This window comes from Bos indicus, chromosome X, assembly GCF_029378745.1.
Source record: "Bos indicus isolate NIAB-ARS_2022 breed Sahiwal x Tharparkar chromosome X, NIAB-ARS_B.indTharparkar_mat_pri_1.0, whole genome shotgun sequence".
NCBI lineage: Eukaryota > Metazoa > Chordata > Mammalia > Artiodactyla > Bovidae > Bos > Bos indicus.
Genome location: NC_091789.1, coordinates 70,308,391 through 70,336,225, shown reverse-complemented (window position 1 = coordinate 70,336,225; position 27,835 = coordinate 70,308,391). Strand labels below are relative to the sequence as shown.

The window sequence follows — 27,835 nt, the reverse complement described above, 5'->3', positions numbered from 1 at the left end:
GAAATGGCAATCCACTCCAGTGTTCTTGCCTGGAGAATCCCAGGGACGGGGGAACCTGGTGGGCTGCCATCTATGGGGTCACACAAAGTCGGACATGACTGAAGTGACTTAGCAGTAGTAGCAGCAGAACAACGTTGTTTAGTTTATATCATGATTTTTGTCTTCTGGAAAAGTTTATTTTTTTAATGCTTTATTTTATATTGGAATATAATTGGTTAGCAATGTTGCATTAACTTCCAGTGTACAGCAAAGTGTACACACACACATATATATAACACACACACACATATATAGATATATGTATATATACATATTCTTTTTCAAATTATTTTCCCATTTAGGTTCTTACAGACTATTCAGCAGAGTTCCCTGTGATATAGAGTTTTAGGTTATCCATTTTAAATAGAGCAGTGTGTACACATCAATCCAAAACATACTTAATTGATATATGTCTTTTATTATAAGTCACTTTAAATCAGCATGGGAAATAATCAGATTGTACATTTTGCTAATGGTAATATTAATTAGTAAAATATTCCGTAGGCACAATACCAGACATTCGAACACAAGTGTCTTTTAACTTGAAAATCAAAAGCATAGGAAAGTATTGAGTAAAAGAGTCTTCCCCCAAAAAGAACTGGCACATTCTCTTTACTGACAGGAAAAACAAGAATGTTAATAACTGAACTATAATGAAGACTTTAAGTTAAACTAGTTAAAACTGAACATTATATTTTCTATAAATTGATGTTTGACTCAGGCGCTTGCTAATTTATCTTCCATGCTTATAGAGTACAGGCAAGAGCATTTTGACTTTCATAATTACAAAATATCCTGAGAGAAAATTAATTTTGTTAGCAAATAGCAAATAATTTAGTTACTGTTCTTTTTGAAATATATTTTCTTCAATGACTATACCAACATATATTATCATTGTTCTCTCTTTCTAACATTATATAAATGGATTCATTCGAATCTCAATGGAGAAGAGGCACAGACTATTCAAAACTTGAATAATGAACATGTAGTTTTTTTTAAAACAATATGAAGAAGAAACATAATAAAGTTAAGATTCTAATAAAATATGTAAATGCTTGTAAGAAAACTTCATGATAAATGTGCCACTACATCTGCAACTGGTATTAATATCTACTTGGTTCACATCTAGTAAGTATATAAGATAATCAAAACAAACCAAAAATAAGGGGGAGAAGTTCATGCTGAACTGAAACTTGTGTAGAGCCACTAAACAATAGTGGACAAAGCAATACTCAGGAAAAGAAAATGTCAGTGTTGCTCAATTAAAATATTTTTTTTCCAATCTACATGATTTCAAGTTATGAGTCCTTCATGAAAATATTATGGGAGAACTAATTAAGCAAAGTAAGCACTGATGGTATAAACAGCAGCAGAAGTTTTGCTGAGCAGATCTATTTAAACCTCAGATTAAAGATAAAACACCTAAAGAACTGATGGTAATAAAACACAATGGAAATGTTTCAATGGAAATATGGAAATAAGATCACCTTTTAGAGTATACTGGTGAAATTAGAGCAATGAGATACCACTACACACTTATCAGAAAGGTCAAATACAAAAATCTGACAAAGCATTTACCGGCAAAGATAAGGAACAACAGGAACTCTCATTTGTTGTTAGCGGGATTACAAAATGGTAGAGTCACTTTGGAAGCAATCTCTTACAGAGCTAAATATTGTCATACCACATGATCTAACAATTACCCTCCTAGTTAGTTCACCCAATGATTTGATAGCTAATGCCCACATAAAAACATGCACATCGATTTTATAACAGCTTAATTCATGCTCTCTCTCTCTCACACACACAAATTGGAAGCAACCAGTTCAGTTCAGTTCAGTTCAGTCTCTCAGTCGTGTCCGACTCTTTGCGATCCCATGAATTGCAGCATGCCAGGTCTCCCTGTCCATCACCAACTTCCGGAGTTCACTCAAATTCATGTCCATCCAGTTGGTGATGCCATCCAGCCATCTCATCCTCTGTCGTCCCCTTCTCTCCTCCTGCTCCAATCCCTCCCAGCATCAGAGTCTTTTCAAAGTGTCCTTTAATAGATGTATGGATAAACAAATAATGGTACATTAACATAACAGAATATTATTCAAGAATAAAAAGAAACAAGCTATCAAATAACAAAAAGAAATGGATGAAACCTGAATGAATGTTATTAAGTAAAGTAAGCTAGCCTTGAATAGGTTATATACTGCATGCAGCCAATTGTACAACATTCTGGGAAAGGTAAAACTGCAGAGAAGATAAAAAAAAATATCAGAGGTTTTTTCTTTTGCATCACAATAGTTCTACTAGTCTGGATACAGTATGTCAACCTTCAACAATTCCTCTTCTACAATGACACACAAATCCACTCAAACTGGAGTCATTGCCCCAGAGCTCATATACTGTAATGTTATTCTGTGCGTCTGCAGGAACCTCGACATTGGCAGAGTTGAGGTTAGGACCAGTTAGTAGTTTCAGACTCCACACCCTGGACACACATTTCACAAGGTCCATCTCAAGCAGGATTAATGTATCAAACATATAGTCTTTTTCTGGGGAAGCTTTTTTTCTTTTTCTTTCCCAGAGAGCCAAATGAACCACCCTAACGGGCAGGAGGAGTCTGCAGATTACTCTCGCCACTTTCTCCTGCCAACTACACTGTCACATATATCAGGACAATGAAAAAAAAAAGCCAGAGCAACTCAAACCAGTCTTGGGCATGCTCTGATAGATTCTGCCAAATTAGAACGTGTCCTCTGCAGAGGACCCTACCCTGGAGCTCCCCTGAGCCAAGAGGAAATGGCTCCTGGTGTACTGGTCTGCCCTGGCACCTGGAGACTGAGGACCAGGAAGGGCTGGGCCCTTGGTGATGTCATAAAGGGCCCATGTGGCCATTGTGAAAGGAGGTTTGTAGGGCCAACTGGAAGTAGGGCTTAAAGGTAAATGGGGACATTTTCAGCGAGCAAGTGAAAAAGAGTTTGGGAGTGACAAAATGCCATCTCCTTACCAGTGTATTCTTTCTGAACCTGATGTTCTACTGGAAGGGTGGATCCGTCTTCTATTCTCATTATTCCATTTGTTGAATCCAGATGCTGGGCTGAGCAGAACAGAGCCCTGGGCATGTGTCCCTGTGGAGCAGAGAGCCAAGTGAGAAAGAAAGATATTAAAGCAGAGGTCAGAAACTAGGAGCCACGTATATGTTTTGTGCGGACTACACTCTTTCTATAAATAACTGTGGTCAGTTGCTAAGTTGTGTCTGAGTCCTTAAGACCCCATGGACTGTAGCCCAACACGCTCCTCTGTCCCTGGGATTTCCCAGGCAAGAATCCTGTAGTGTGTTACCATTTCCTTCTCCATGCATAAGGGATGTTTTAGGGCAGTGAAACTATTCTGTATGATGTTATGGTAAATACATGGTATTACATGTTTGTCAAAACCCATAGAATCTTAACAGCAAAAAAAGAGAATCAATGTATGCATATTTAAAAAAACATTTGACATCAAGAATGGAATGCAGAATTTGACCAAACAATCAAATTATATTACAATTATATGAAACCACCTCACTAAGATCCGTTGAATTAAGTAACTTTGGAAATGAATAGATTTTACAAGACTGAAATCAAAAGATAAAACCACTGAAATCTAGTTGGTAGTGTTTTTTCTCATAGAAGTATAGGTTAACAATCCTGATACTGTTACACATGCATACATGAATTGAACAGTTTAATATATGGCACATGAATATTCATAATTATATTTCTTTGGTTAGCTGAAAGGGTCTAAGAGGAGTGATACTCTCAAATAATGAAAGAAAGAAGCACAGATCTTGGTTCCCAATACTGATTTCCAATAAAAGGAACCAGGCTTCTTGGAGGAATTAGTGATTGTAGGGCTCAGGGAGGAAATATAGAAGAGGAGTCTGGGGGAACTTATTCTATCAAAAAGGAAATGCTAAAAATATAATAATAAAAAAAAAGCCCCAGAATAACGAGGTTATGTCAAAGAAGACAGGAATGAGCTTCAAATGTCCAAAACTGTTAACAAGGTGAGCAATATAATAAATTAGTAAGTCATCTTTTGGGATTATACCCCAAACTATAAAATGAATATCTATGGGCCATACTGATATAATTAAATGATTGAATACATGTGAGACAATAGACCAATTTCCCATGAAGAAGAATTTCAGATAGTTGGCATAGATAATTCGACTTTTAGGGAGGTGGAGTGTAACTCCCTGTTCCTGAAGAGTGAGTTACATGTAGTGACTTCCTTCCAAAAAATACAACAATATGGAGAGGGATAAAAAGGAGTAACTTAACAGTGATATAACCTGACAAACACTACTTCAGCCAGGTGGTAAAAATCAGCATTACCAGTGATAAGCCTTGTTGATTATGTCACACGATTAAAAGGACATTCCACCTCTGCATTCTTCTTCCCCCAAAACCATGAAGTGACAGTGAATGTGAAAGTTGCTCAGTCGTGTCCAACTCTTCAAAACACCATGGACTACACTGTCCATGGGATTCTCTAGGCCAGAATACTGGAGTGGGTAGCCTTTCCCTTCTCTAGGGGATCTTCCAACCCAGGGATCAAACCTAGGTCTCCTTCATTGCATATGGGTTCTTTACCAGCTGAGACACAAGGGAACCTCCCCCCAAAAAATCCGTAGTCCCAAGCTAATAGGAAAATCATCAGACAAATCCAAATTGGGAAACATTTTATAAAATACCTGATCAGTTCAGTTCAGTTCAGTTGCTCAGTCCTGTCCCACTCTTTGTGACCCCATAAATCGCAGCACGCCAGGGCTCCCTGTCCATCACCAACTCCCGGAGTTCACTCAAACTCACCTCCATCGAGTCAGTGATGCCATCCAGCCATCTCATCCTCTGTCATCCCCTTCTCCTCCTGCCCCCAATCCCTCCCAGCATCAGTCTTTTCCAATGAGTCAACTCTTCGCATGAGGTGGCCAAAGTACTGGAGTTTCAGCTTTAGCATCATTCCTTCCAAAGAAATCCCAGGGCTGATCTCCTTCAGAATGGACTGGTTGGATCTCCTTGCAGTCCAAGGGACTCTCAAGAGTCTTCTCCAACACCACAGTTCAAAAGCATCAATTCTTTGGTGCTCAGCCTTCTTCACAGTCCAACTCTCACATCCATACATGACCACAGGAAAAACCATAGCCTTGACTAGATGGACATTTGTTGGAAAAGTAATGTCTCTGCTTTTGAATATGCCATCTAGGTTGGTCATAACTTTCCTTCCAAGGAGTAAGCATATTTCAATTTCATGGCTGCAGTCACCATCTGCAGTGATTTTGGAGCCCAAAAAATAGTCTGACACTGTTTCCACTGTTTCCCCATCTATTTCCCATGAAGTGATGGGACCAGATGCCATGATCTTCATTTTCTGAATGTTGAGCTTTAAGCCAACTTTTTCACTCTCCACTTTCACTTTCATCAAGAGGCTTTTTAGTTCCTCTTCACTTTCTGCCATAAGGGTGGTGTCATCTGCATATCTGAGGTTATTGATATTTCTCCCAGCAATCTTGATTCCATTTTGTGTTTCTTCTAGTCCAGCGTTTCTCATGATGTACTCTGCATATAAGTTAAATAAGCAGGGTGACAATATACAGCCTTGACATCCTCCTTTCCCTATTTGGAGCCAGTCTGTTGTTCCCTGTCCAGTTCTAACTGTTGCTTCCTGACCTGCATACAGATTTCTCAAGAGGCAGGTCAGGTGGTCTGGTATTCTCATCTCTTTCAGAATTGTCCACAGTTTATTGTGATCCACATATCAAGGTCATAAAAAATAAGAAAAGTATGTGAAATTGTCACATCCAAGAACATGAAAGTCATGGCTACTACATGAATGTGGGATCCAGGGTGAGTTCCTGGCACAGAAAAAAGATATTAGGTAAAATTTAAGAAAATCTTAGAGGAAAAATCTTAGAAATAATGTAGCCACTCTAGTTTATAACAATATGGTTGATATTAGGGAACTTTCTGATATAAGGAAAATATCTTTGCTTTCTTGTAAATCTAAAATCTTTCCAAGGTTTTTTAAAGTTTATTTTCAAATCATAGAGCAATAGAGGCAACATTAACATTGTTTCCTGATGATACAATTGTGTATCTGGTGACTCCAAGTGAAAAGTACTCTATACAGTTAGCCTTTCCTATCCATGTGTTTCACATCCAAGGATTCATTCAACTCTGGATTAAAAATGTATATTAAAAAAAAAAAAAAAAAAAAAACTCCAGAAAGTTCCAAAAGTCAAGCTGCAAATTTAACACATGCTGGCAACTGTTTACATATCTTTTACATTGTATTAGGTTCATAAGAAATTTAGAGATGTTTTAAAGTATATGGGAGGATGTGTGTAGTTTATATGCAAATACTAAAATGATATGATACTTATTTAAGGGACTTGAATGTCTGTGGATTTCGGTATCTGCTTGTTGGCAGGGGTGTCCTAGAACCAATCTCCCACAGATATCCAGGGAAAGCTGTATCTTAAAGGAATTGACCTAGATGGCTGGTTAAAAATAATAATATATAAAACAGTGTTCCTAAATAACAAGTAATTACATTTATAAAGGAAGACACCATTTATAATAGCTACAAACAGATAAATATTAAGATTGTATTTAAGAACAAATATGCAATAGCTATTTGAAGAAAATTCTGAAATGCTACTGAAAAATGCAATGAAATGGAAAGATATCACTTCGGGGAAGATGAAAATATTTTATACAGATATCAATTGTCCCCAGATTATTCTATAATTACAATAAGATTTTAGCAAGAATACTAATATGTTTGGTGTGGGAAATAAGCTTATTCTAAAACGTATGTGGAAAAATAAACATGTAATAAGAGGCAGGACATTTCTGAAAAAGAATAATGAGCATGAAGGCTATACTTACCAGATTTTAAAGCATGTGGATAGCTGACATACTTACATAGAGAAGTACCGTTTTACAACTAGTACTGGTACATGGCTAGCCTTAGTTCATGAGGTAACAAGTGAAAGCAGAAATCAACTACACACACACATATACACACATACAGCTTTTGTCTGAATGTGGCACCCCCAAAATTTATGTTTTGATAATTAGGCTGTACTTAAGTGTCTGTGGAAATGAGAACCATTCCACTTTCCTCTGACAAGGTGGGCTTAAAGCACCTTGAAGAACATTTAATTCTGGGCCACCTACAAGAAAACTTCCATCCCACTTTATTTTCTCAGTGTTCATGTAGCTTGCCTCAGTTTCCTAGTTTCCAGTCTGAAACCCCTGTCTTCAGACTGTGAGAATGCACTGAATACACTTGCCCTTGCTCCTCTTGGAGCTGTCTTTTACCATTTTGAAGACTCACATTGGTCTGCTCCATATTCCCTGAACATGCCTATATAGACTCCTCCCCAGGCAGCAAAACCCTTATGCTTTATGATGTCAGCAAGTCACTTCCCCAGGCAGTGGTGGCCGTGGCTGAGCCTTGACATCACACAGCCTCATTCTGACACCATCGTCATCTCTCTAAATTCACACTGATGTTGTCACATGTCAGGGGTAGTGTGTCACCTACAAATCTGGCTTCACAGCCACAGTGTTCAGGCTTTCATTCTGTTCTCTCTCACCTTTCAACATTATCTAGTTTTAATATCTTCCCTAAAATTCCTCCTTGATAATTCAGCCCTATTTAAGTGCCTGTGCAAATGAAGATCATTCCACTTTCCTCTTAAAAAGTGGTCTTAAAGCACCTTGAAGTCCATTTAATTCTGGGCCACCTACCAGAAAACTTCCATCCCATCTCCTTTTCTGTGTTCACCTAGCTCTCTCTCCTCAGTTTTCCCATTTCCAAACTGAAACCCCTGTCTTCAGGCTGTGAGATTGCACTGTATAAGCTTGACCTTGCTGCACTTGGAGCTGTCTCTTGACATTTTAAAGGCTCGCAGTGGTCTGCTCAAGAGCCCCTGAGCACCCCTATACATAACCCTCCTCACAGGGCAACACACTTATTCATTATGAAGTCAGCAAGTCATATCATCCAGCCAATGGTGGCCCTGGGTTAGGCTTGACATCACAAAGCCTCATCCTGACACCTCTAGGGGAGGATGGCCATAAATTCAGATGGCTTGGTGGGATAAAAGGTTCATTTATGCTCCTTATGAGACCACGAAACTCACCTACATCTTCATCTCTCTTACTCCACACTATTTGAAAAATGGCAGGGTTAGTATTTCTCTTACATACCTGGCTTCACAGCCACAGTATTCAGGCATTCATTCTGTTCCTTCTCACCTTTCACCGTTATCTAGATTTTAATATCTTGTCTAAAATCCCTTCATGATAATTAGGCTGTATTTAAGTGTCTGTGGAAACGAGAATCATTCCACTTTCCTCCTACAAGGCGATCTGAAAGCACCTTGAAGGCCATCTAATTGTGGACCACCTACCAGAAAATTTTCCCATTCCACCTCTTCTCAGTGTTCACATAGCTCTCCTCAGGTTTCCAGTTTCCAGTCTGAAACCCCTGTCTTCAGGCTGTGAGAATGCACTGAATACATGTGCCTTTCCTCCACGTGCTGTCTTTTGCCATTTTGTTTTTGCAGTGGTCTGCTCCAGGGCCCCTGAACACCCCTATATACATCCCTGCCCAGGAAGCACACCCTTAAGTTTTATAAGGTCATCCATTCACTTCCATAGCCAATGGTGGCCCTGGGTGAGCCTTGACATCACAAAGCCCCTTCCTGACACCTCTAGGGCAGGATGGGGAGAAATTAAGATGGTTTGGTGGGATAAAAGAAGTATTTTGAGTGCCCCTTATGAGCCCGCGAACCTCACCTGCCATCTTCATCTCTCTAACTCAATACTGATGTGTCACATGGCAGTGGTAAGTGTGTCTCCTCCGAAACTGGTCTCACAGCCACAATATTCATGTTTTCATTCTGTTCTCCCTCACCTTTCACCATTATCTAGTTTGTAATATTTTGCCTAAAATCCCTCCTTGATAATTAGGCTGTGTTTAAGTGTCTGCTTTCCTTGTACAAGGTGGTCTTAAAACACCTTGAAGTCCATTTAATTCTGGGCCACCAACCAGAAAACTTCCATCCTACCTCCTTTTCTCAGTGTTCACGTAGATCTCCTCAGTTTTCCAGTTTCCAGTCTGAAACCCCTGTCTTAAGGCTGTGAGAATGCACTGAATTCACTTGCCTTTGCTCCACTTGGAGCTGCTGTTTGCAGTTTTGAAGACTGACAGTGGTCTGCTCCAGGGACTGCCCCTGTACCAACGGGGGACGCCTACACCACCCAGGCAGTTTTGTGCTTCATCCATGTGAGAATTGGTGAGGCTGCCGCCCCCTGCAATGGCCCTGTGACCCCGAGGACCCTTTGTCTCTCCTCTGCATGAGGGGCAGGGGGTGTTGGCCTCCATGGGCCACAGAGACGCCCCCTCTCACAGGCACAGTGTGCAGCTCTTTGGAGCCAAGCTTGCGTGTGCCACTCGCCTGCCCCCTCCTCACCAGTCTTACTCTTGCCACCCGTCTAGGTCTGCTGGGGCTGTTCCTAGCCCCCCTCATCTTGCGGAGTTTGTGGGCAATTCCTGGCCTCCCCTGGCACGTGGCTGCATCCCTCCCAGCTGCTTCACATAACCATCTCCTTCCTGGGTCTTCACATCCCCTCTGTCTGCACCTGTGTCCCAATTTCCCCTTTGTAGAAGGACACCAGTCACACTGGGTTTGGGTCACCCTAATGGCCCCATTTTAGCTTGATCACTTCTGAAAAGAAACCCCCCCAAACAAGGTAACAATTCTGCATTCTCGCTAACAGGGTAGGGTTCCAACATATGAATTTGTGGGGACACGTTCAGCCTGTAAAAGGACCCCCATCGTCTGCTGTTTCTCTATCAGGGGTTGTGTCACTGGGCTCATCACTAACTGCACCTCCTTGGCTTGTGAAGAGGGTGAGAATGGGGCCTCCCCAGCCCCGCCACAGTGGGTGTGTGCAGGGGTAGGGGGTAGCACCGGGGAGGAAAGCCCTCTGGAGGGGTGGGAGCAGGGAGGGGTTGGCCTGTCCTGTGCATGGCACTGTACCCCACCCCCTGCCCTTTGGGCCCTTTCAGCCTCCATTGTCCTCACTGCCTCTCCCTGCTGTGCAACCCAGGTCAGCCCACGGGGTCACCCTGGACACCATGGGGCGAGTGCTCTGCCTCTTGTGGCCCAGCCCGGCACCATAGACACTGCTTCTGCACCAGACCCCCCGGCGGAGTGCCATCCAGCATGGCCCCACTGCCCCTGTTGGCCTCGGCGCCCCTTCTTTGCCCAGGCCCCGAGGCAGAGGAGGAGCCCTGCCTCCTGCTGGAGTGTGACCGTGCATCCCATGGAACCCAGATGTGCCCGTCACCTTGGCCCAGCCAAGCCCAGCCCATCGCCACTGCTTCCTCTTGTATTCCCTGGGAGCTGGAGGCTGGGATACTAGGGGACCCTGGTCCAGCTGTAGCCAGAGCTGTCGGGGGGCGGGGGAGGGTCTCCGGAACCGGACCTGAGCTTGTGACCAGCCCCCACCCCAGGGCCTGGGGGATTACTGCGAAGGGCCTCGGACCCAGGGGGCGGCCTGCCAGGCTCTGCCATGCCCAGGTACCTGCCAGGGACGGCGATGGAGGTCAAGGAAGAGAGGTGGGAAAGCTGCAGGGGGCATTCTGGGAAGGCGAGTGGGGAGGTGGTGGGGCGGGGGAGTGACCTGCACACCTGTTACCCACCCAGCGCCCTCCCCCGTGCAGTGACCAACTGCACCGCCATTGAAGGAGCCAAGTACAGTGCCTGTGGTCCTCCCTGCCCTTGCTCCTGCAATGACCTTGTGGTGAGTCTGGGCTCCTCACGGTGACGTTGCTGGACGGCAGGGTGTGGCCCCTGTGACCTGGGGCCGTCCGCGGTTGGGGGGAAGGATAGGGGTCAGCACCCAGCTGGCCTGGCTCCTGGTTCTCGAAAGCAGTGGGAGTGAGCCTCATGTAGCAGCCCTTGTCGTCCTTACCTCATATCCGTTTCTCGGTTGACAAGTTTTATGATAGAAACAGCAGGAACACACAGGAAAAGGGCCGTCCTCTTGGTGGATCATCCGAAACCCCCCCGCGTGGGGCGCGTTGGTGAGCTGACCTTGACCCTGTGCGCGCACGAGTGCGCATGCGTGTGTCGGGGCTTGGGGCCAGTCCAGGACCATGGAGAGGGGACGCAGGCCAGCCGCCTGCAGGGGTGCGCGGTCCAGTGGCGCCTGCGCAGTGGCGAGGAAGCGGTCCCGAGTGAAAAGATGCTGGAGCAAACAGCTAGGGCGAAGGGATGGCGCTTTGAGAAGCTCTGCTTGGGCCTGTCCGAGGGCGGGAGGCTCCACACGGAGGCGGGAGGAACAGGACCCGGTGCCCGGTCCCGGCCTCTCACATTGAGCTCCGGCACCTTCCCAAACGCCCACCACTCCCGCCAGCTTTCCGGTCCCTGGCCCCCTCCGTCTTAGGAGATCTGTGTTGATCCTCACTCAACTCTCCACGGGGCCCATCGTCTGGCGGATACGCGGTACAGGGAAGCTCCTCGCAGGCTGTCTCTTCCCCACTCCCCTGGAGAAAAAACTCCAGTGAAAGCTCGGCATAAACTGTGTTTAGAAAAGACAGCTATGAACTGGAGCATCGCACTTCCCCTCCTCTGCCCCCCGCAGTCTCCTTCTTTACTTCATCGTGGCTCCCAGGCGCCCCTCCTCCATCCCACAGCAGTCCCCTTGGACCCCGCATTCCACTGACCCAGGGCCCTCCCTTCCTTGTCCTCCAGCACTGCGTTTGGCGCTGCTAGCCCGGCTGTTACTGCCCTCCCAGGCCAGGTGCTGAGTGCCGATGGCTCCGTCTGCGTGCAGCCGGGTCACTGCAGCTGCCTGGACCTGCTGACTGGGGAGCGGCACCGTCCGGGCGCCCAGCTGGCTAGGCTCGACAGCTGCAACTACTGGTGAGGGCCGGGGGTGGGGCGTATGGGCAGGATGCCACAGGTGAGGGCAGGGCTAGTCCACTCCGTGTCTCGTGCACCCAAGCTCTCCCAGTCTCAGCTGATGCACACTAGGCTCCCATAAGCCCTGAGAAGATGCAGCAGGTACCCTAACCCCTGATCTGATAGGTTTGGCAACTGAGGCAGCCAGCTCTGGGGGTCTGGGAGACTTCAGAGCACTAGACTTGTGCTTTGAGGGGGCAGGGGTTGGCGGTGTGGTGTTTCCTCCTACTGTCTAGCCTCCTTCAGCTGCAGACGACCTGTGGTCACCTCACCATAAGACCGAGTCTGTAGGATACCTGAGAGTGCCTTGAGTGGGTCAGAGAGCAGGGGCTGCAGGTGCTGGAGAGGGGGGAGTGGGGACTGAGACCTCAGAGGGCAGTGAAGGTGATTGAGCTCTTCATTCACCTTGGAACACTAACTACAGAACTTTGTGCCTCAGAATTTCTTCAGTTTCTTTAGGTGGGACTGTCCTGAGAAGCTTCCTTGGTCAAATTTGCTTAGATGTGCTTATTCACCCTCACGGTTACCCTGGCCATCTGGGGAAAACAAGAGAGGGAGCACAGAAGGGCATTGGTTTGGGGAAGAGGGTGAAGACGGATGGGAGTGATGGCGTAAGGAAAAGGGGTGTGGGCAGAGGAAAGGGCTATGTGCCAGGCAAGGACAGAGCAGGGGGTATATGAGGTGGTATCAGTGGGCAAGAGGACCATGGGAGAGTTCAGCTCACCTTGACTTGTTTTGGACCTCAGTTGATAGGAGGTCTTCATCTTTTCCTCCTGGGTATCTAGAGCTGGCTGTTCCAAAACAACTCTAGAGCCTTGTGGCTTCTCAGTCATCTTAGTCATTTTGAAGACTCCCAGTGGTCTGCTCTAGAGCCCCTGAGCACCCCTATATATACCCATCCCAGGGGGGCACACCGTTATGCTTCATGAGGTCAGCAAGTCACTTCCCCAGCCAATAGTGGCCCTGGGTGAGCCTTGATATCACAAAGCCCCATCCTGACACCTGTACGGGAGATGGGGAGCAACTCTGATAATTTCGTGGGAGAAACGAGGCATTTGTAATGCCCTTAAGAGCTCTCCAAACTCACCTGCCATCCTCACCTCTCTATGTCACCTCTGATGGGTCACATTGCAGAGCAAGTATGTCGCCTCCAAACTTTGCCACGCAGCCACAGTATTCAGACTTTCATTCTGTTCTCTCACCTTTCACCATTAACTAGTTTTTAATATCTTGCCTACAATCCCTTCATCATAACCAGGCTGTATTGAAGTGTCTGTGGAAATGAGAATCATTCCACTTTCGTCCTACAAGGTGGTCTGAAAGCACCCTGAAGTCCATTTTGTTGTGGGCCACCTACCAGAAAACTTTCCCATCACACCTGCTTTTCTCAGTGTTCATGGAGCTCTTCTCAGTTTTTTAGTTTCCTGTCTGAAACCCCTGTCTTCAAGCTGTGAGACTGCACTTGCCCTTGCTCCACTTGGCCTCCCTTGTGGCTCAGCTGGTAAAGAATCTGCCTGTCATGTGGGACACCTGGGTTCCATCCCTGGGTTAGGAAGATCCCCTGGAGAAGGGCATGGCAAGCCACTCCAGTATTCTTGCCTGGAAAATCTCCAAGGCCAGAGGAGCCTGTTGTGCTTACAGTCCATGAGTTCGCAAAGAGCTGCACACATGAACACATTCTGTATAAAAACTCTTAGCAAACTAGAAATAGAAAACTTCTTCTACCTGATGAAGGTAATAAACTGTATAACTAACACCACACTTTATGGTAGAACACTGAGTACTTTACTTCTAAGATCTGAATCAACAAAAAGTTGTCCACTCTCATTATACTGAATTTCTGTCCATGAAGTCATGGATTGAGAAATGATTGAGAAGTTATCCAGTTTGGAGTAGAAGAATTAAACTGTTCTTATTTGTCAGTGACATCTATGTAGAATATCCAATGAAATCTAGAGCAACCATAGAATAACTAAAACTAAGAAGTAACTTAAGCAATGTTGCAAGATATACAGCTGATATATGAAATGTAATCAATTGATTTGCTATATAGTAGGGCAGACAACAGGAAATTAAAATAAAAAATAATAACTGTAACATTGAAGTATGAAAAACTTAAGAATCTGGCAAAATATATTAAAGGCACCAATGCAAAAAAAATGGACACAAATTTGAACATGAAATTCACTAAAAAAAGATATATAGCTGGCAGCTAAGCACACAGGGTACAACAAAAGGATGGCTTTAATGAGAGAACAGAGAAGAACAAGTGTGATGAAGAGGAGAAAATATTTGAAATTTCATGCTCTGCTTATGGGAATACAAGATGGTATAGCCAAGATAGAAAAGAGTTTGGATGCTTCTTAAAAGGATAAACTTTGGGTTACCATATGACCCAGCTATCCCATTCCTAGGTTTATACCAATAAGCATGAAAAAAAAAAAGTTTTCTCAAAGACGAGCACATTAATGCCCATAGCAGTCATTTCTAATAGTCAAAAATTTGAGATGAACAAGATGGTGGAGGAGTAGGTAGATGTGTAATACCTCTAACTAGAGACATCTCAGGAATACATCTTCAGACACAGAAGTGCTTGCAGAACACCAGCTGTGAGCTGACAGGAGTACCTGACCAGTAGAAAAGAATATATAGAACCACTAAATTTGATAGGATGAAGGAACCAGGGGAAAAACAGTAGTGTTAATAGGACTGGACCTGCCCTCCATGGGTGGGAGAACTGAAGTAGGTATACAGTCACCACATTGGGGCAATTGTCTGGATCAGAGGAGAAACATTTAAGGCTGAGAGTGAAACAGCTGATCTGTGGCAGCCTAAATGGAATGAAAATAAAACATTATTTTCATTGGCCTCGCTGCAGCCATACAAACCCCAGACAGGGATATAGGTCCCCTAGAAGGCACAACAGCTGGGAGCTGGAGGTGGTGATTGTGGAGCAATCCCAGTGTGAGGGCTGCTGTTGACTATGGAGAGACTGATTGAGGGGATGTGTGGGAGGAGATTGTGGTGGGAAATGCCTGCGGAGGTAAGCCAGGCAGCCATGGAAGCAAGGTGATATTGCTGAGTCATGTGTAGGGGATGGAGCCATCACCATAGCCTCTCTCTTTCCACATGCCAGCATCAGCAGCTGAAAAATAGAGAGGCTGGCCCATCAAGCACCTGACTCACCGAACTACAGAGTAGTACTCCACCCAGGGAGCCCCTGTAAGTGCCTGATGAGCTGAACTACAGAGTAGCACCCCAGCAAAGGGGGCCCCTCTATGTGCCTAACACACTGGACAACAGATAAGGACCCCACTCTAATTGGGTGGAGCTATGGAGAAAAACTAGCCAAAGAGGCCTCTTGATAGCCAGCTATAAGAGGCTGGAAAAAGACTCTGATAGGGCCATAACTCCTGTGGCGGAGGCAGTCTGAGTCCCTGCACACTTGGCGCTGCCAGGGTCCCTGCAAGCCAAGCAGCTGTGCCAACTTCATGCTCAACTCTCACCGGGAAAGGGCTGCCACAGGCAAATAATGTCTTGTGTCTATACAGGCAGAGTTGCTTCAATAGTGTGACTCTTTTCTACCCTGTAGACTGTGGCCTACTAGGATTCTCTGTCAGTAGGAGATTTTCCAGGCAAGAATAATGAAGTATATTGGCCAATACTGTGTGCCCTTCTAGAGCACTACATTTCCTGCTGCTGTAGTCGCCAACCCCCCTGAATACCTGGTGCTGCCAGAACCCCTGTGACCCAAGCCGCTGCCCCACCTCCACACCTGGCCCTCACAGGGGCAAGCCCAAGTCCTCCAGGGCAGCCTCAGGAGCAAATCCCAGTGGACAAACTACATGAAGAGATAGAAATAAAACCACAATTGAAACCCAGGGGCAATGTGGCTAAGAAAGAAGACCCAAAAACCTTTCTACCAGCTGTACAAGCTGCAGATTAAATCCACACGATCAACTAGGCAGACTCTGTTTATGGAATATGTAAAACGTCATTGAGAACTCCCACAAAAGAATACACCCTAGTTCTGATAGCTGTAGAAAGAACACATAGAAGTAGGACCAGATTAGTACCTGAACTGCAGTCACAGGAGGTCCAGAGATCAGCACAATACTGGAGGGAATCCTGGGGAGGTGAGGTGGACTGTGACTTTCAGCTATGATTTGGACTCTGACAGCAGTGACTCAAGATAAAAATATATTATTCTTCTGTTTTGATTTGCTCTGTAGAATCTTTTGGATCCCCACCCCCTGTTGTAGTTGTAGATTTTATTGGCACTATGAAATCTATTGAAGCTTTTGAGCACTTTTTTTCCTCAAATTTTTTATTGCTTTTATAAATGTTTCTCTACTTCTACGTTGGGCTTTTGAAGTTCTGTGGAGTTTTCCTTTTATTTTTCTTTTATCTTTCTCTAATTTTAGTTTTTCATTTTTTTAACCTATTATTATTATTCTACATTTGTTACTTTGTTTGCTTTTCTCACTGTTCTTTTCCCCTTGCAGTTAATTATTAACATAAATAAATCATCTTTATCTACCTCTGTTCAACTGTGCATATCTATTCTTTCTTTCTTTCCTTTCCTCTCAAAATATGTTAGTTTTAGTTGCTTTATTCCCCAACTAGAATCTTGCTCTAGTTTTGTTTTCCAGTTTGTGCTTTAGTTAGTTTTGTTCTTGTAGATATAATTTTAGTTTCCTTTGTTTGTCGGGTCAATTTAATGTACTTATTTTTGTTTTACTATTTTGATGTTCCTTGTGGGTATATATGTGGAGAAGGCAATGGCAACCCACTCCAGTACTCTTGCCTGGGAAATCCCATGGACGGAGGAGCCTGGTGGGCTGCAATCCATGGGGTCACGAAGAGTCGGACACGACTGAGCAACCGCACTTTCACTTTTCACTTTCATGCACTGGAGAAGGAAATGGCAACCCACTCCAGTATGCTTGCCTGGAGAACCCCAGGGAGGGGAGCCTGGTGGGCCACCGTCTATGGGGTCACACAGAGTCGGACACGACCGACATGACTTAGCAGCAGCAGCAGCAGCATGGGTATATATGTATATTTGGATATTCAATCACACATTTTATTGTTGTTATAAACCTCTGCCTCTACGTTGATCTTTTGCTGTTCTGTGGAGTTTTCTTTTTCTTTTTCCTTTTAACTGTCTTCTTCTATTTTGTTGTTGTTGTTCTTTTTCATACTTTTAATTAAAAAAAATTTTAACCTATTATATTTTTTCTACATTTATTCCTATTGCTGCACATTGTAGCCATAAAAAATTAAATAAATGAATATGTATATATATGTATGTATATATACACACAATGTATATAACACATATATGTTTATAGGTGAATCACTTTGTTGTAAAGCAATAATTAACACAACATTGTAAATCAACTATACTTCAAATAAAAAGTAACAAGACTGGGGAAAAAATAGATTGGTGTATTTCATTGTACATAAAGTTTTTATTTCAAAGAATACTACTGTAAACAAACATAGCTCACTACTGAATGGCAGGCTTGCTAAAATACTTATGGAGATGCATACTGATGTCTGCAATTTATCACAAAATGCACCAGGGAATAAGAGGGATTCATGGATGGCTAGAGGGATGGACAAAAGGATAATTACATGACAAATGAAGTACCATAAAATGGTTACAGTAGAATCGAGGTGGGAAGTCTTTATGTATTAGCTAGAAAAAATTTTCAACTTTGTGGAATGTTTGAAAATTTTTATAATAAAATATTCAGGAAAGTACAGAAAAATTAACAATTAAAACCAAAATGCACATGAAGTATAATTCCAACTTTAAAAATATGTGCTGAAACATGATGGGGAGGAAATTGGTTAGAATATGTACTGTGGTAAAAGTAATCATGGTTTTGGCTTACTTTTTCACACTCCGTGCACTGACCAAGTTCTTTCCCCAATATCCACAGACTACATTTTCCATAATAAAAGTAGCATCCCCTTTCCTCTGGCCCAAGGGAGACAGGCTTACTGGGCAGCATCATCGCCCTGCTTGTGCTTCCCTCCCTGTGATCTTGGCTTTGAGCACGTGCTTGGGCTACCTGAGTCCTCCAATCACAGCTCGAGCAATGTGTACCTCTTGGCTTCACAAGGCTGAACAATCCTATGGCTAACTCATCTGTTTGGAGTCCCAGGTGCAGACCCACCCATCCTGGCTTCATCTTGGCCCAACATGGCACTACCTGCCTTCATTTACTTTTTTCTCTCCAATATTTCAGTGTAAAGTAAATAGTTTATTGAAAAGTCCATGTGGAAAGGCACACAGGTGAACTCAGAGGGAGTCGCCCAGCACCCCATAATTCTTTTAATGTACACCCTCTAGCTTCCTGGAATTTTCTCAGTTATTTAAATTTCTTAACTTGAGTTATCTTTGTCCAGAAGCTAAAAAGGGAAAATTTACACTGCATCGTAAAATTCCTGTAAATAAACAAGGAATTATAAAAACAAGAATTGAGAAATATTTGGAAGATAGCTGACAGAGGGCTCATTTACCTAATTTATGCACAGTTAAAAAGTCAAAATAAAAAAAGAAGATGAAAAATCCAATAGAAGACAACCATGAAGTAAACATACAGTAAAAACAAATACAAATTACTGAAAAGAAAAAAAGAGAAAAATCACCAAAAAGCAGGAGGAAATGTTTAAACTAATTGGTAATAAAAAGAAATTCAAGCCAAAACAATAATGGAATACGATTTTCACCATGCAATTTGCCAAAGTTCAATGAGAAAGTTGAAAGATACCAAATGTTTCCTCCAAATTGAGGATGAGGGATTGGAAAATGAGTGCTCATGCAGTGTTGTGAAAGCATAGTGTGATGCAACTTTCTGAAGGATAATTTGACATTATCTAGTAAATTTATAACTACATTGAGCCACTTAGCAAGATCCTGTTTGGAATTTACATTGCAGAAATATTTATGCAATTTCACCAAGATTATATATATGATGCTCAATGGAATTTTTTCTCAGCATCCTAGGAAATATTTTTAGTATCCTTGCCCACACTGCGCTTCCCCCATGCAACCCCTCTTCTCAGTTCCATTAGTATAGATTACTTTTGCTTCATCTAGAACTTCCTATAAATGGAGCCCACAGTATGTACACTGTTCTGTTACTTTCTGCTGTACAGCAAATTAAATCAGCTGTGTGTTTGTGTGTGTATATATACCCTATTTTTTTTTTTTAATTTCCTTTGCATTTAGGTCACCACAAAGCATTGAGGACAGTTACCTGTGCTACACAGGTAGTTCCCATTAGTTATCAAGGTACTAGTCTCCAAAACATACAAACAGCTCATGTAGCCAAGTGTCAAAAAAAAAAAAACCTCAATCAGAAAACAGGCAGATATAAATAGACATTTCTCCAAAGAAGACATACAGATGAAGATAAAACACATGAAAAGAGGCTCAACATCACTAATTATTAGAGAAATGCAAATCAAAACTACAATGAGGTCTTATTTCACACCAGTCTGAACAGCTATCATCACAAATTCTACAAACAATAATTCATGGGGAGAGTGTCGAAAAAAGGGAACCCTCTTGCACTGTCAGTGGGCATGTAAATTGGTACAGCCAATATGGTGAACAGTATGGCAGCTCCTTTAAAAGTAAAACGGAATTACCATATCACCTTAGCAACACCTCTCTCGTGCATATTCCTGGAGAAAACCTTATTTCCAAAAGGTATATGTACTGCAATGTTCATCGCAGCACTATTTTCCATAGCCACGACTTGCAACATTTTTTAATCATAGCAACAGTTTCAACATCAGTTCAGTTCAGTTCAGTAGCTCAGTCGTGTCCAACTCTTTGCGACCCCATGAATCGCAGCACGCCAGGCCTCCCTGTCCACCACCAACTCCCGGAGTTCACTCAGACTCACGTCCATTGAGTCAGTGATGCCATTCAGCCATCTCATCCTCTGTTGTCCCCTTATCCTCCTTCCCCCAATCCCTCCCAGCATCAGAGTCTTTTCCAATGAGTCAACTCTTCGCATAAGGTGGCCAAAGTACCGGAGTTTCAGCTTTAGCATCATTCCTTCCAAAGAAATCCCAGGGATGATCTCCTTCAGAATGGACTGGTTGGATCTCCTTGCAGTCCATAGAGATGTTATATTTTTGTTAGAATTTCCCCTGAGGAGTTTTATGCTTTGTGATGTTACTGTTAATGACATCTTTTAAATATTTTCTAATTTTGTATTGCTAATATACAAGAAGACAACCTCTTTATATTAACCTTTTACCTGGCAAGTTTCCGAAATAAAATTTTTGGTATTAATAATAATAATAATAAAAAAATCATAGCAAGAAAGCAAAAAAAGAAAAACAAAAAACAAACAAAAAAAAAAACACCTTGAATCAAAGAGTCTCTAAACAGAGGGTCAAATTACTAGGCATTTGTAAAAATACAAGCTTAAAGATAAGGATACAAAACAAGAATCAGAACCAAGTATCAGAACGTATCAGAATGAAGTTCTATGTTAGCATTCAAATAGCAGAAAAGATGATTTTATACTGAAAGAACTAGTGCACCCTCATCTTTTTATCTCCCTTTCCCAGGAACTCAGAATTCTGAGCCAATGGTATATGAAATCATGGGTGATTTTTTCTGTCTTTTTTTTCCTAGTAACTTCACATTTTCTGTTATGAGCATATATTAATTTTTTTAAAAAATGTAAAGTATCATTTTCAATATGTAAAGAAAACATCTGGTTTTTATAAATTGCATTCATAAGCACTCTTCTATTTCTCCACAAGAGGGCAGAGAAATCACAGTATGTATTTATTCATACCCACATGTACTTATGAAAGAATACATCTGGATTTTATACATTAAATTCATAAGCATTCTTCTATTTCTCCACGACAGGGCAGCAAAGGTACAGTAAATATTATTCATACCCACATACTTTGGCCACCTGTTATGAAGAGCTGACTCACTGGAAAAATCCCTGATGTTGTAAAGGCAGGAGGTGAAGTGGATGACAGAGAATGAGATGGTTGGATGTCATCACCGACTTAATGGACATGAGTTTCAGTAAGCTCCCAGAGAGGTGATGGATAGGGAAGCCTGGTGTGCTGCAGTCCATGGGGTTGCAAACAGTCAGACACACTGAGCGACTAAACTTAACTGACATATACATTTGAGAGAACACATCTGGATTTTATAAATTACATTCATAAGAAATCTTCTCTTTCTCCACCAGAGGCCAGCATAAGCATAATAAATATTTATTCATATCCACATATACTCTGGAGAGCCCCTTGGACTGTAAGGAAATCAAACAAGTCAATCCTAAAGGAATTCAGCCCTGAATATTCATTGGAAGGACTGATGCTGAAGCTGAAACTCCAATAATTTGGCCAACGGATGGGAAGAACTGACTCATTTGAAAAGCCCCTAATGCTGGGAAAGATTGAAGGCAGGAGGTGAGGGGGACGATAGAGGATGAGATGTTTGGATGGCATCACCCACTCGATGGACATGAGTTTGAACAGGCTCCAGGAGTTGGTGATGGATAGGGAAGCCTAGTGTTCTACAGTCCATGGGGTCGCAAAGACTCAGACACGACTGACCGAATGAACTGAACTGACTGACATAAACATAGAAAATACTAATACAGCTTCCAAATGGACATGCTATTCCAAGAGTGGTGTATTACACAAGTTTTCATAATATATCCGGGAAAATAACCACAGATGAATACCTTTGCTACTGCTGCTGCTAAGTCACTTCAGTCGTGTCTGACTCTGTGCAACCCCATAGATGGCAGCCCACGAGGCTCCTCCGTCCCTGGGATTCTCCAGGCAAGAACACTGGAGTGGGTTGCCATTTCCTTCTCCAATGCAGGAAAGTGAAAAGTGAAAGTGAAATTGCTGAGTCTTGTCTGACTCTTAGCGACCCCATGGACTGTGGCCCACCAGGCTCCTCCGTCCATGGGATTTTACAGGCAAGAGTGCTGGAGTGGGGTGCCATTGCCTTCTCCAATGTATGGTTAAAAGGATACAAGAATCTGTACAGCTACAACAATAAGGCCATTTGAGTCAACATGCATGGGCCGATAGACAACCATACTAAGTGAAGTGAGGCACACAGAGAAAGACAAACAACAAATAATATCACTTAAATGTGGAATCTAAGATAAATGAACACATGTATGAAACAGAAACACACTCATGGACAGAGAGAACAGACTTGTGGTTTCCAAGGCTGAGAGGATTGGGGGAGCAATGGAATAGGAGATTGGGGTTAAGAGATATAAACTAGAGTATATGGAACGAATTGACAAGTTCTTACTGTAGAGGACAGAGAACTATATTCAGTGTCCTATGATAAATCATGATGGAAAAGAATATATATGGGACATCCTTGGCAGTTTAGTGGTTATGACTCCACATTCCACTGCAGGGCATGCATGTTCAATCCCTGATCAGGGAACTAATCCCACATGGTTAAAAGTGTAACCAAAAGAAAAAAAAAAAAAAGTAAAGATGAAATAAAAGAATGTGTGTGTGTGTGTGTATATATATATATATATACACACACATACATACACACAAACAATGTGTATATATATATGCATATGTGTATATAATTGAATCACTTTGCTATAAGGCAGAAAGGAAATGGCAAACCACTTCAGAATTCTTGCATTGAGAACCCCATAAACAGTCAGTCAGTCAGTCAGTCAGTTTAGTCACTCAGTTGTGTCCGACTCTTTGCGACCCCATGAACTGCAGCACGCCAGGCCTCCCTGTCCATCACCAACTCCCAGAGTTCACGCAAACTCACGTCCATCCAGTCGGTGATGCCATCCAGCCATCTCATCCTCTGTCGTTCCCTTCTCCTCCTGCCCCTAATCCCTCCCAGCATCAGAGTCTTTGCCAATGAGTCAACTCTTTGCATGAGGTGGCCAAAGTACTGGAGTTTCAGCTTTAGCATCATTCCTTCCAAAGAAATCCCGGACTGATATCCTTTAAAATGGACTGGTTGAATCTTCTTGCAGTCCAATGGACTCTCAAGAGTCTTCTCCAACACCACAGTTCAAAAGCATTAATTCTTCAGCATTCAGCTTTCTTCACAGTCCAACTCTCACATCCATACATGACCACTTGAAAAACCATAGCCTTGACTAGACAGACGTTTTTTGACAAAGTACTAACAACTGCTGTTTAATATGTTATCTAGGTTGGTCATAACTTTTCTTTCAAGGAGTAAGCGTCTTTTAATTTCATGGCTGCAAGCATCATCCGCAGTGATTTTGGAGCCCCCAAAAATAAAGTCTGAAACTGTTTCCACTGTTCCCCCATCTATTTCCAATGAACAGTATGAAAAGGCAAAAATATAAGACACTGAAAGATGAACACCCCAGGTCGGTAGGTGCCCAATATACTACTGGAGATCAGTGGAGAAATAACTCCAGAAAGAATGAAGGGATGGAGCCAAAGCAAGCAAGCAAACAAACAAACAAACAAAAAAAAAAAAAAAAAAACCACAGGTGTGGATGTGACTGCAGATAGAAGCAACGTTCGATGCTGTGAAGAAAAATATTGCATTGGAAACTGGAATGTTAGGTCCATGAATCAAGGTAAATTGGAAGTGGTCAAACAGGAGATGGCAAGAGTGAACATCAACACTCTAGGAATCAGCGAACAAAGATAAACTGGAATGGGTGAATTTAACTCAGATGACCATAATATCTACTATTGTGGGCAAGAATCCCTTAGAAAAAATGGAGTAGCCATCATAGTCAACTAAAGAGTTTGAAATGCAGTAATTGGATGCATTCTCAAAAATGACAGGATGATCTCTGTTCGTTTTCAGGGCAAAACATTCAATATCATGGTAATCCAAGTCTATGCCCCAACCAGTAACACTAAAGAAGCTGAAGTTGAATCGTACTACAAGACCTTTTAGAACTAACACCCCAAATAGATGTCCTTCTCATGGGGACTGGAATGCAACAGTAGGAAGTCAAGAAACACCTGGAGTAACAGGCAAATTTGGCCTTGGAGTACAGAATGAAGCAGGGAAATGGCTAATAGACTTTTGCCAAGAGAACGCACTGGTCATGAAAACACCCTCTTTCAACAACACAAGAGAAGACTCTACACATGGACATCACCATATGATCAACACCAAAATCAGATTGATTGTGTTCTTTGCAGCCAAAGATGGAGAAGCTCTATACAATCAGCAAAAAAAAGACCCAGAGCAAACTGTGACTCAAATCATGAACTCCTTATTGCCAAATTCAGACTGGAATTGAAGAAAGTAGGGAAAACCAATAGACCATTCAGGTATGACCTAAATCAAATCCCTTAGGTTTATAAGGGGTAATGAGAAATAGATTTAAGGGACTAGATCTGATAGAGTGCCTGATGAATGATAGATGGAGATTTGTGACTTTGTTCAGGAGACAGGGAGCAAGACCATCCACAAGAAAAAGAATTGCAAAAAAAGCAAAATGGCTGTCTGGGGAGACCTTACAAATATCTGTGAAAGAAAGAGAAACTAAAAGCAAAGGAGAAAAGGAAAGATATACCCATTTGAATGCAGAGTTCCAAAGAATAGCGAGGAGAGATAAGAAACCCTTCCTCAGAGATCAATGCAAAGAAATTGAGGAAAACAATAGAATGGGAAAGACTAGGGATTTCTTCAAAAAAAAAAAAAAATAGAGATACAAAGGGAATATTTCATGCAATGATGGGGTCAATAAAGGACAGAAATGATAGACCTAACAGAAGCAGAAGATATTAAGAAGAGAAGGCAAGAATACACAGAAGAACTGTACAAAAAAAAAAAAAAGAGCTTCATGACCCAGATAATCATGATGGTGTGATCGCTCACCTAGAGCCAGACATCCTGGAATCTGAAATCAAGTGGGCCTTAGGAAGCATCTCTATGAACAAAGCTGCTGGAGGTGATGGAATTCCAGTTGAGCTATTTCAAATCCTAAAAGAGGATGCTGTGAAAGTACTACACTCAATATGCCAGCAAATCTGGAAAACTCAGCAGTGGCCAGAGGACTGAAAAAGGTCAGTTTTCATTCCAGTCCCAAAGAAAGGCAATGCCAAAGAATGCTTAAACTACCACATAATTGCACTCATCTCACACTCTAGTAAAGTAACTCTCCAAGACAGGCTTCATCAATACGTGAACCGTGAACTTCCAGGTGTTCAAGCTGGTTTTAGAAAAGGCAGAGGATCCAGAGATCAAATTGCCAACACCTGCTGGATCACTGAAAATGCAAGAGAGTTCCAGAAAACATCTATTTCTGCTTTATTGACTCTGACGAAGCCTGTAACTATGTGGATCACAATAAACTGTGGAAAATTCTGAAAGAGATGGGAATACCAGACCACCTGACCTGCCTCTTGAGAAACTTGTATGCAGGTTCAAAAAGCAACAGTTAGAACTGGACATGGAACAACAGACTGGTTCCAAAGAGGGAAAGGAGTATGTCAAGGCTGTATGTTATCACCCTGTTTATTTAACTTATATGCAGAGTACATCATGAGAAACAATGGGCTGGAATGAGCACAATCTGGAATCAAGACTGCTGGGGAAATACCAATAGCCTTAGATATGCAGATGATACCACCCTTATGGCAGAAAGTGAAGAAGAGCTAAAGAGCCTCTTGATGAAAATGAAAGAGGACAGTGAAAAGTTGGCTTAAAATGCAACATTCCAAAAACTAAGATCATGGCATCCAGTCCCATCACTTCATGGCAAATAGATGGAGAAACAGTGGCTGACTTTATTTTTTGGGTCTCCAAAATCACTGCAGGTGGAGACTGCAGCCGTGAAATTAAAAGACGCTTACTCCTTGGAAGAAAGGTTATGACCAACATAGACAGCATATTAAAAAGCAGAGATATCACTTTGTCAACAAAGGTCCATCTAGTCAAGGCTATGATTTTTCCAGTAGTCATGAATAGATGTGAGAGTTGGACTATAAAGAAAGCTGAGTGCTGAAAAATTGATGCTTTTGAACTGTGGTGTTGGAGAAGATTCTTGAGAGCCCCTTGGATTGCAGGGAGATCCACCCAGTTCATCATAAGGGATATCAGTCCTGGTTGTTCATTGGAAAGACTGATGTTCAAGCTGAAACTCCAACACTTTGCTCACCTGATGCAAAGAGCTGACTCATTTGTAAAGACACTGATGCTGGGAAAGATTGAGGGCAGGAGGAGAAGGGGATGACAGAGGATGAGATGGTTGGATGGCATCACCAACTCAATGGACTTGGGTTTTGGTAAACTCAGGCAGTCGGTGATGGACAGGTAGGCCTGGCATGCTACGGTTCACGGGGTCACAAAGAGTCAGTCATGACTGAGTGACTGAACTGAACTGAACACAACATTGTAAATCAATTATCCTTCAATTACAATGTAACATGACTGGGAAAAAAAAGATTAGTATATTTCATTTTATGTAAAGTTTATATCCAAAGAAAATTGCTGTAAACAAGCACAGCTCACTACTTAATGGCAGGCTTACTGAAATATTTACGGAGAGACATACTGATGTCTGCAATTTACCAGAAAATGCACCAAGGAAAAAGGTTGATTGATGATTGGACAGAGGCATGGGAAAATGGGTAGATACATGACAAAGGATGTATTGTAAAATCATTACAAAAGCAGACCCCTACACATGCTGTCTACAAGAGACCCACCTCATACTAAGGGGCACATACAGAGTGAACATAAAGGTTTGGAAAAAGATATGTCATGCAAATGGAGACCTAAAGAAAGCAGGAGTATCAATACTTATATCAGATAAAATAGACTTTGAAAGAAAGGCTGTGACAAGAGACAAAGAAGAACACTAAACAATGATCAAAGGATCAAACCAAGAAGAAGATATAACAATTATAAATATCTATGCACTCAACATAGGAGAAGCTCAATGTGTAAGGCAAATGCCAACAAGTAGGAAAGGGGAAATTAACAGTAACACAATAAGAGTAGAAGACTTTAATACGCCACTCACAACTATGGATAGATCAGCCAAACAGAAAATTAGCAAGGAAACACAAAGTTTAAATGATACAATGGACCAGTTAGTCCTAATTTATATCTACAGGACATTTCTCCACAAAACAACGAAATTCACCTTTTTCTCAAGTGCACATGGAACATTTTCCAGGATAGATCACATCCTTTGCCATGAATCTATCCTTGGTAAATTCAAAATAATCAAAATCATTTCAACCATCTTTTCTCATCACAATGAGTTAAGATTAGATGTCAACTTCAGGGAAAAAAAAAAACTATTAAAAATAAAAACATATGGAAGCTAAACAACATGCTTCTGAATAACTAAAAACTTACAGAAGAAATAAAAAAGAAATTAAAATATGCATAGAAACAAATGAAAATTAAAACACGAGAACCCAAATCTTATGCGATTCAGTAAAGCAGTGCTGAGGGGAAGGTTGATAGCAATAAGAGCTTACCTCAAAAAACAAGAGAAACTTCAAATAAATGACCTAACTTTACACCTAAAGCTGCTGGGAGCCAGTGTGAGGAACTCCGCCCATGGCAAAGGTCATGAGGAAGGAGGTTCGGCATACGCAAAGGCGGGATCGAGCCTCAGGAGTCCCCCTGGAAATTCTCGAGCATCTACCCACAAAACAGAGTCTGCCTACTTTACTGCTTTGTGCTCTCACCTACACCTCTGACTTTACAGAGGGCTGTCCCCCACCACCTCTCTCTGA

The 27,835-nt window shown here is 42.3% G+C and overlaps 1 long non-coding RNA gene across 1 annotated transcript; it reads right to left on the bottom strand.

The window, feature by feature from the left end:
* Nucleotides 1-437: 437 nt before the first annotated feature.
* Nucleotides 438-27,835, bottom strand: LOC139180882 (uncharacterized). The gene is made up of 4 exons (XR_011565092.1): nt 27,575-27,835; nt 11,073-11,646; nt 3,041-3,161; nt 438-2,081 (listed from the first exon to the last, which is right to left on the bottom strand). It is a non-coding gene; the product is annotated as an uncharacterized lncRNA (long non-coding RNA).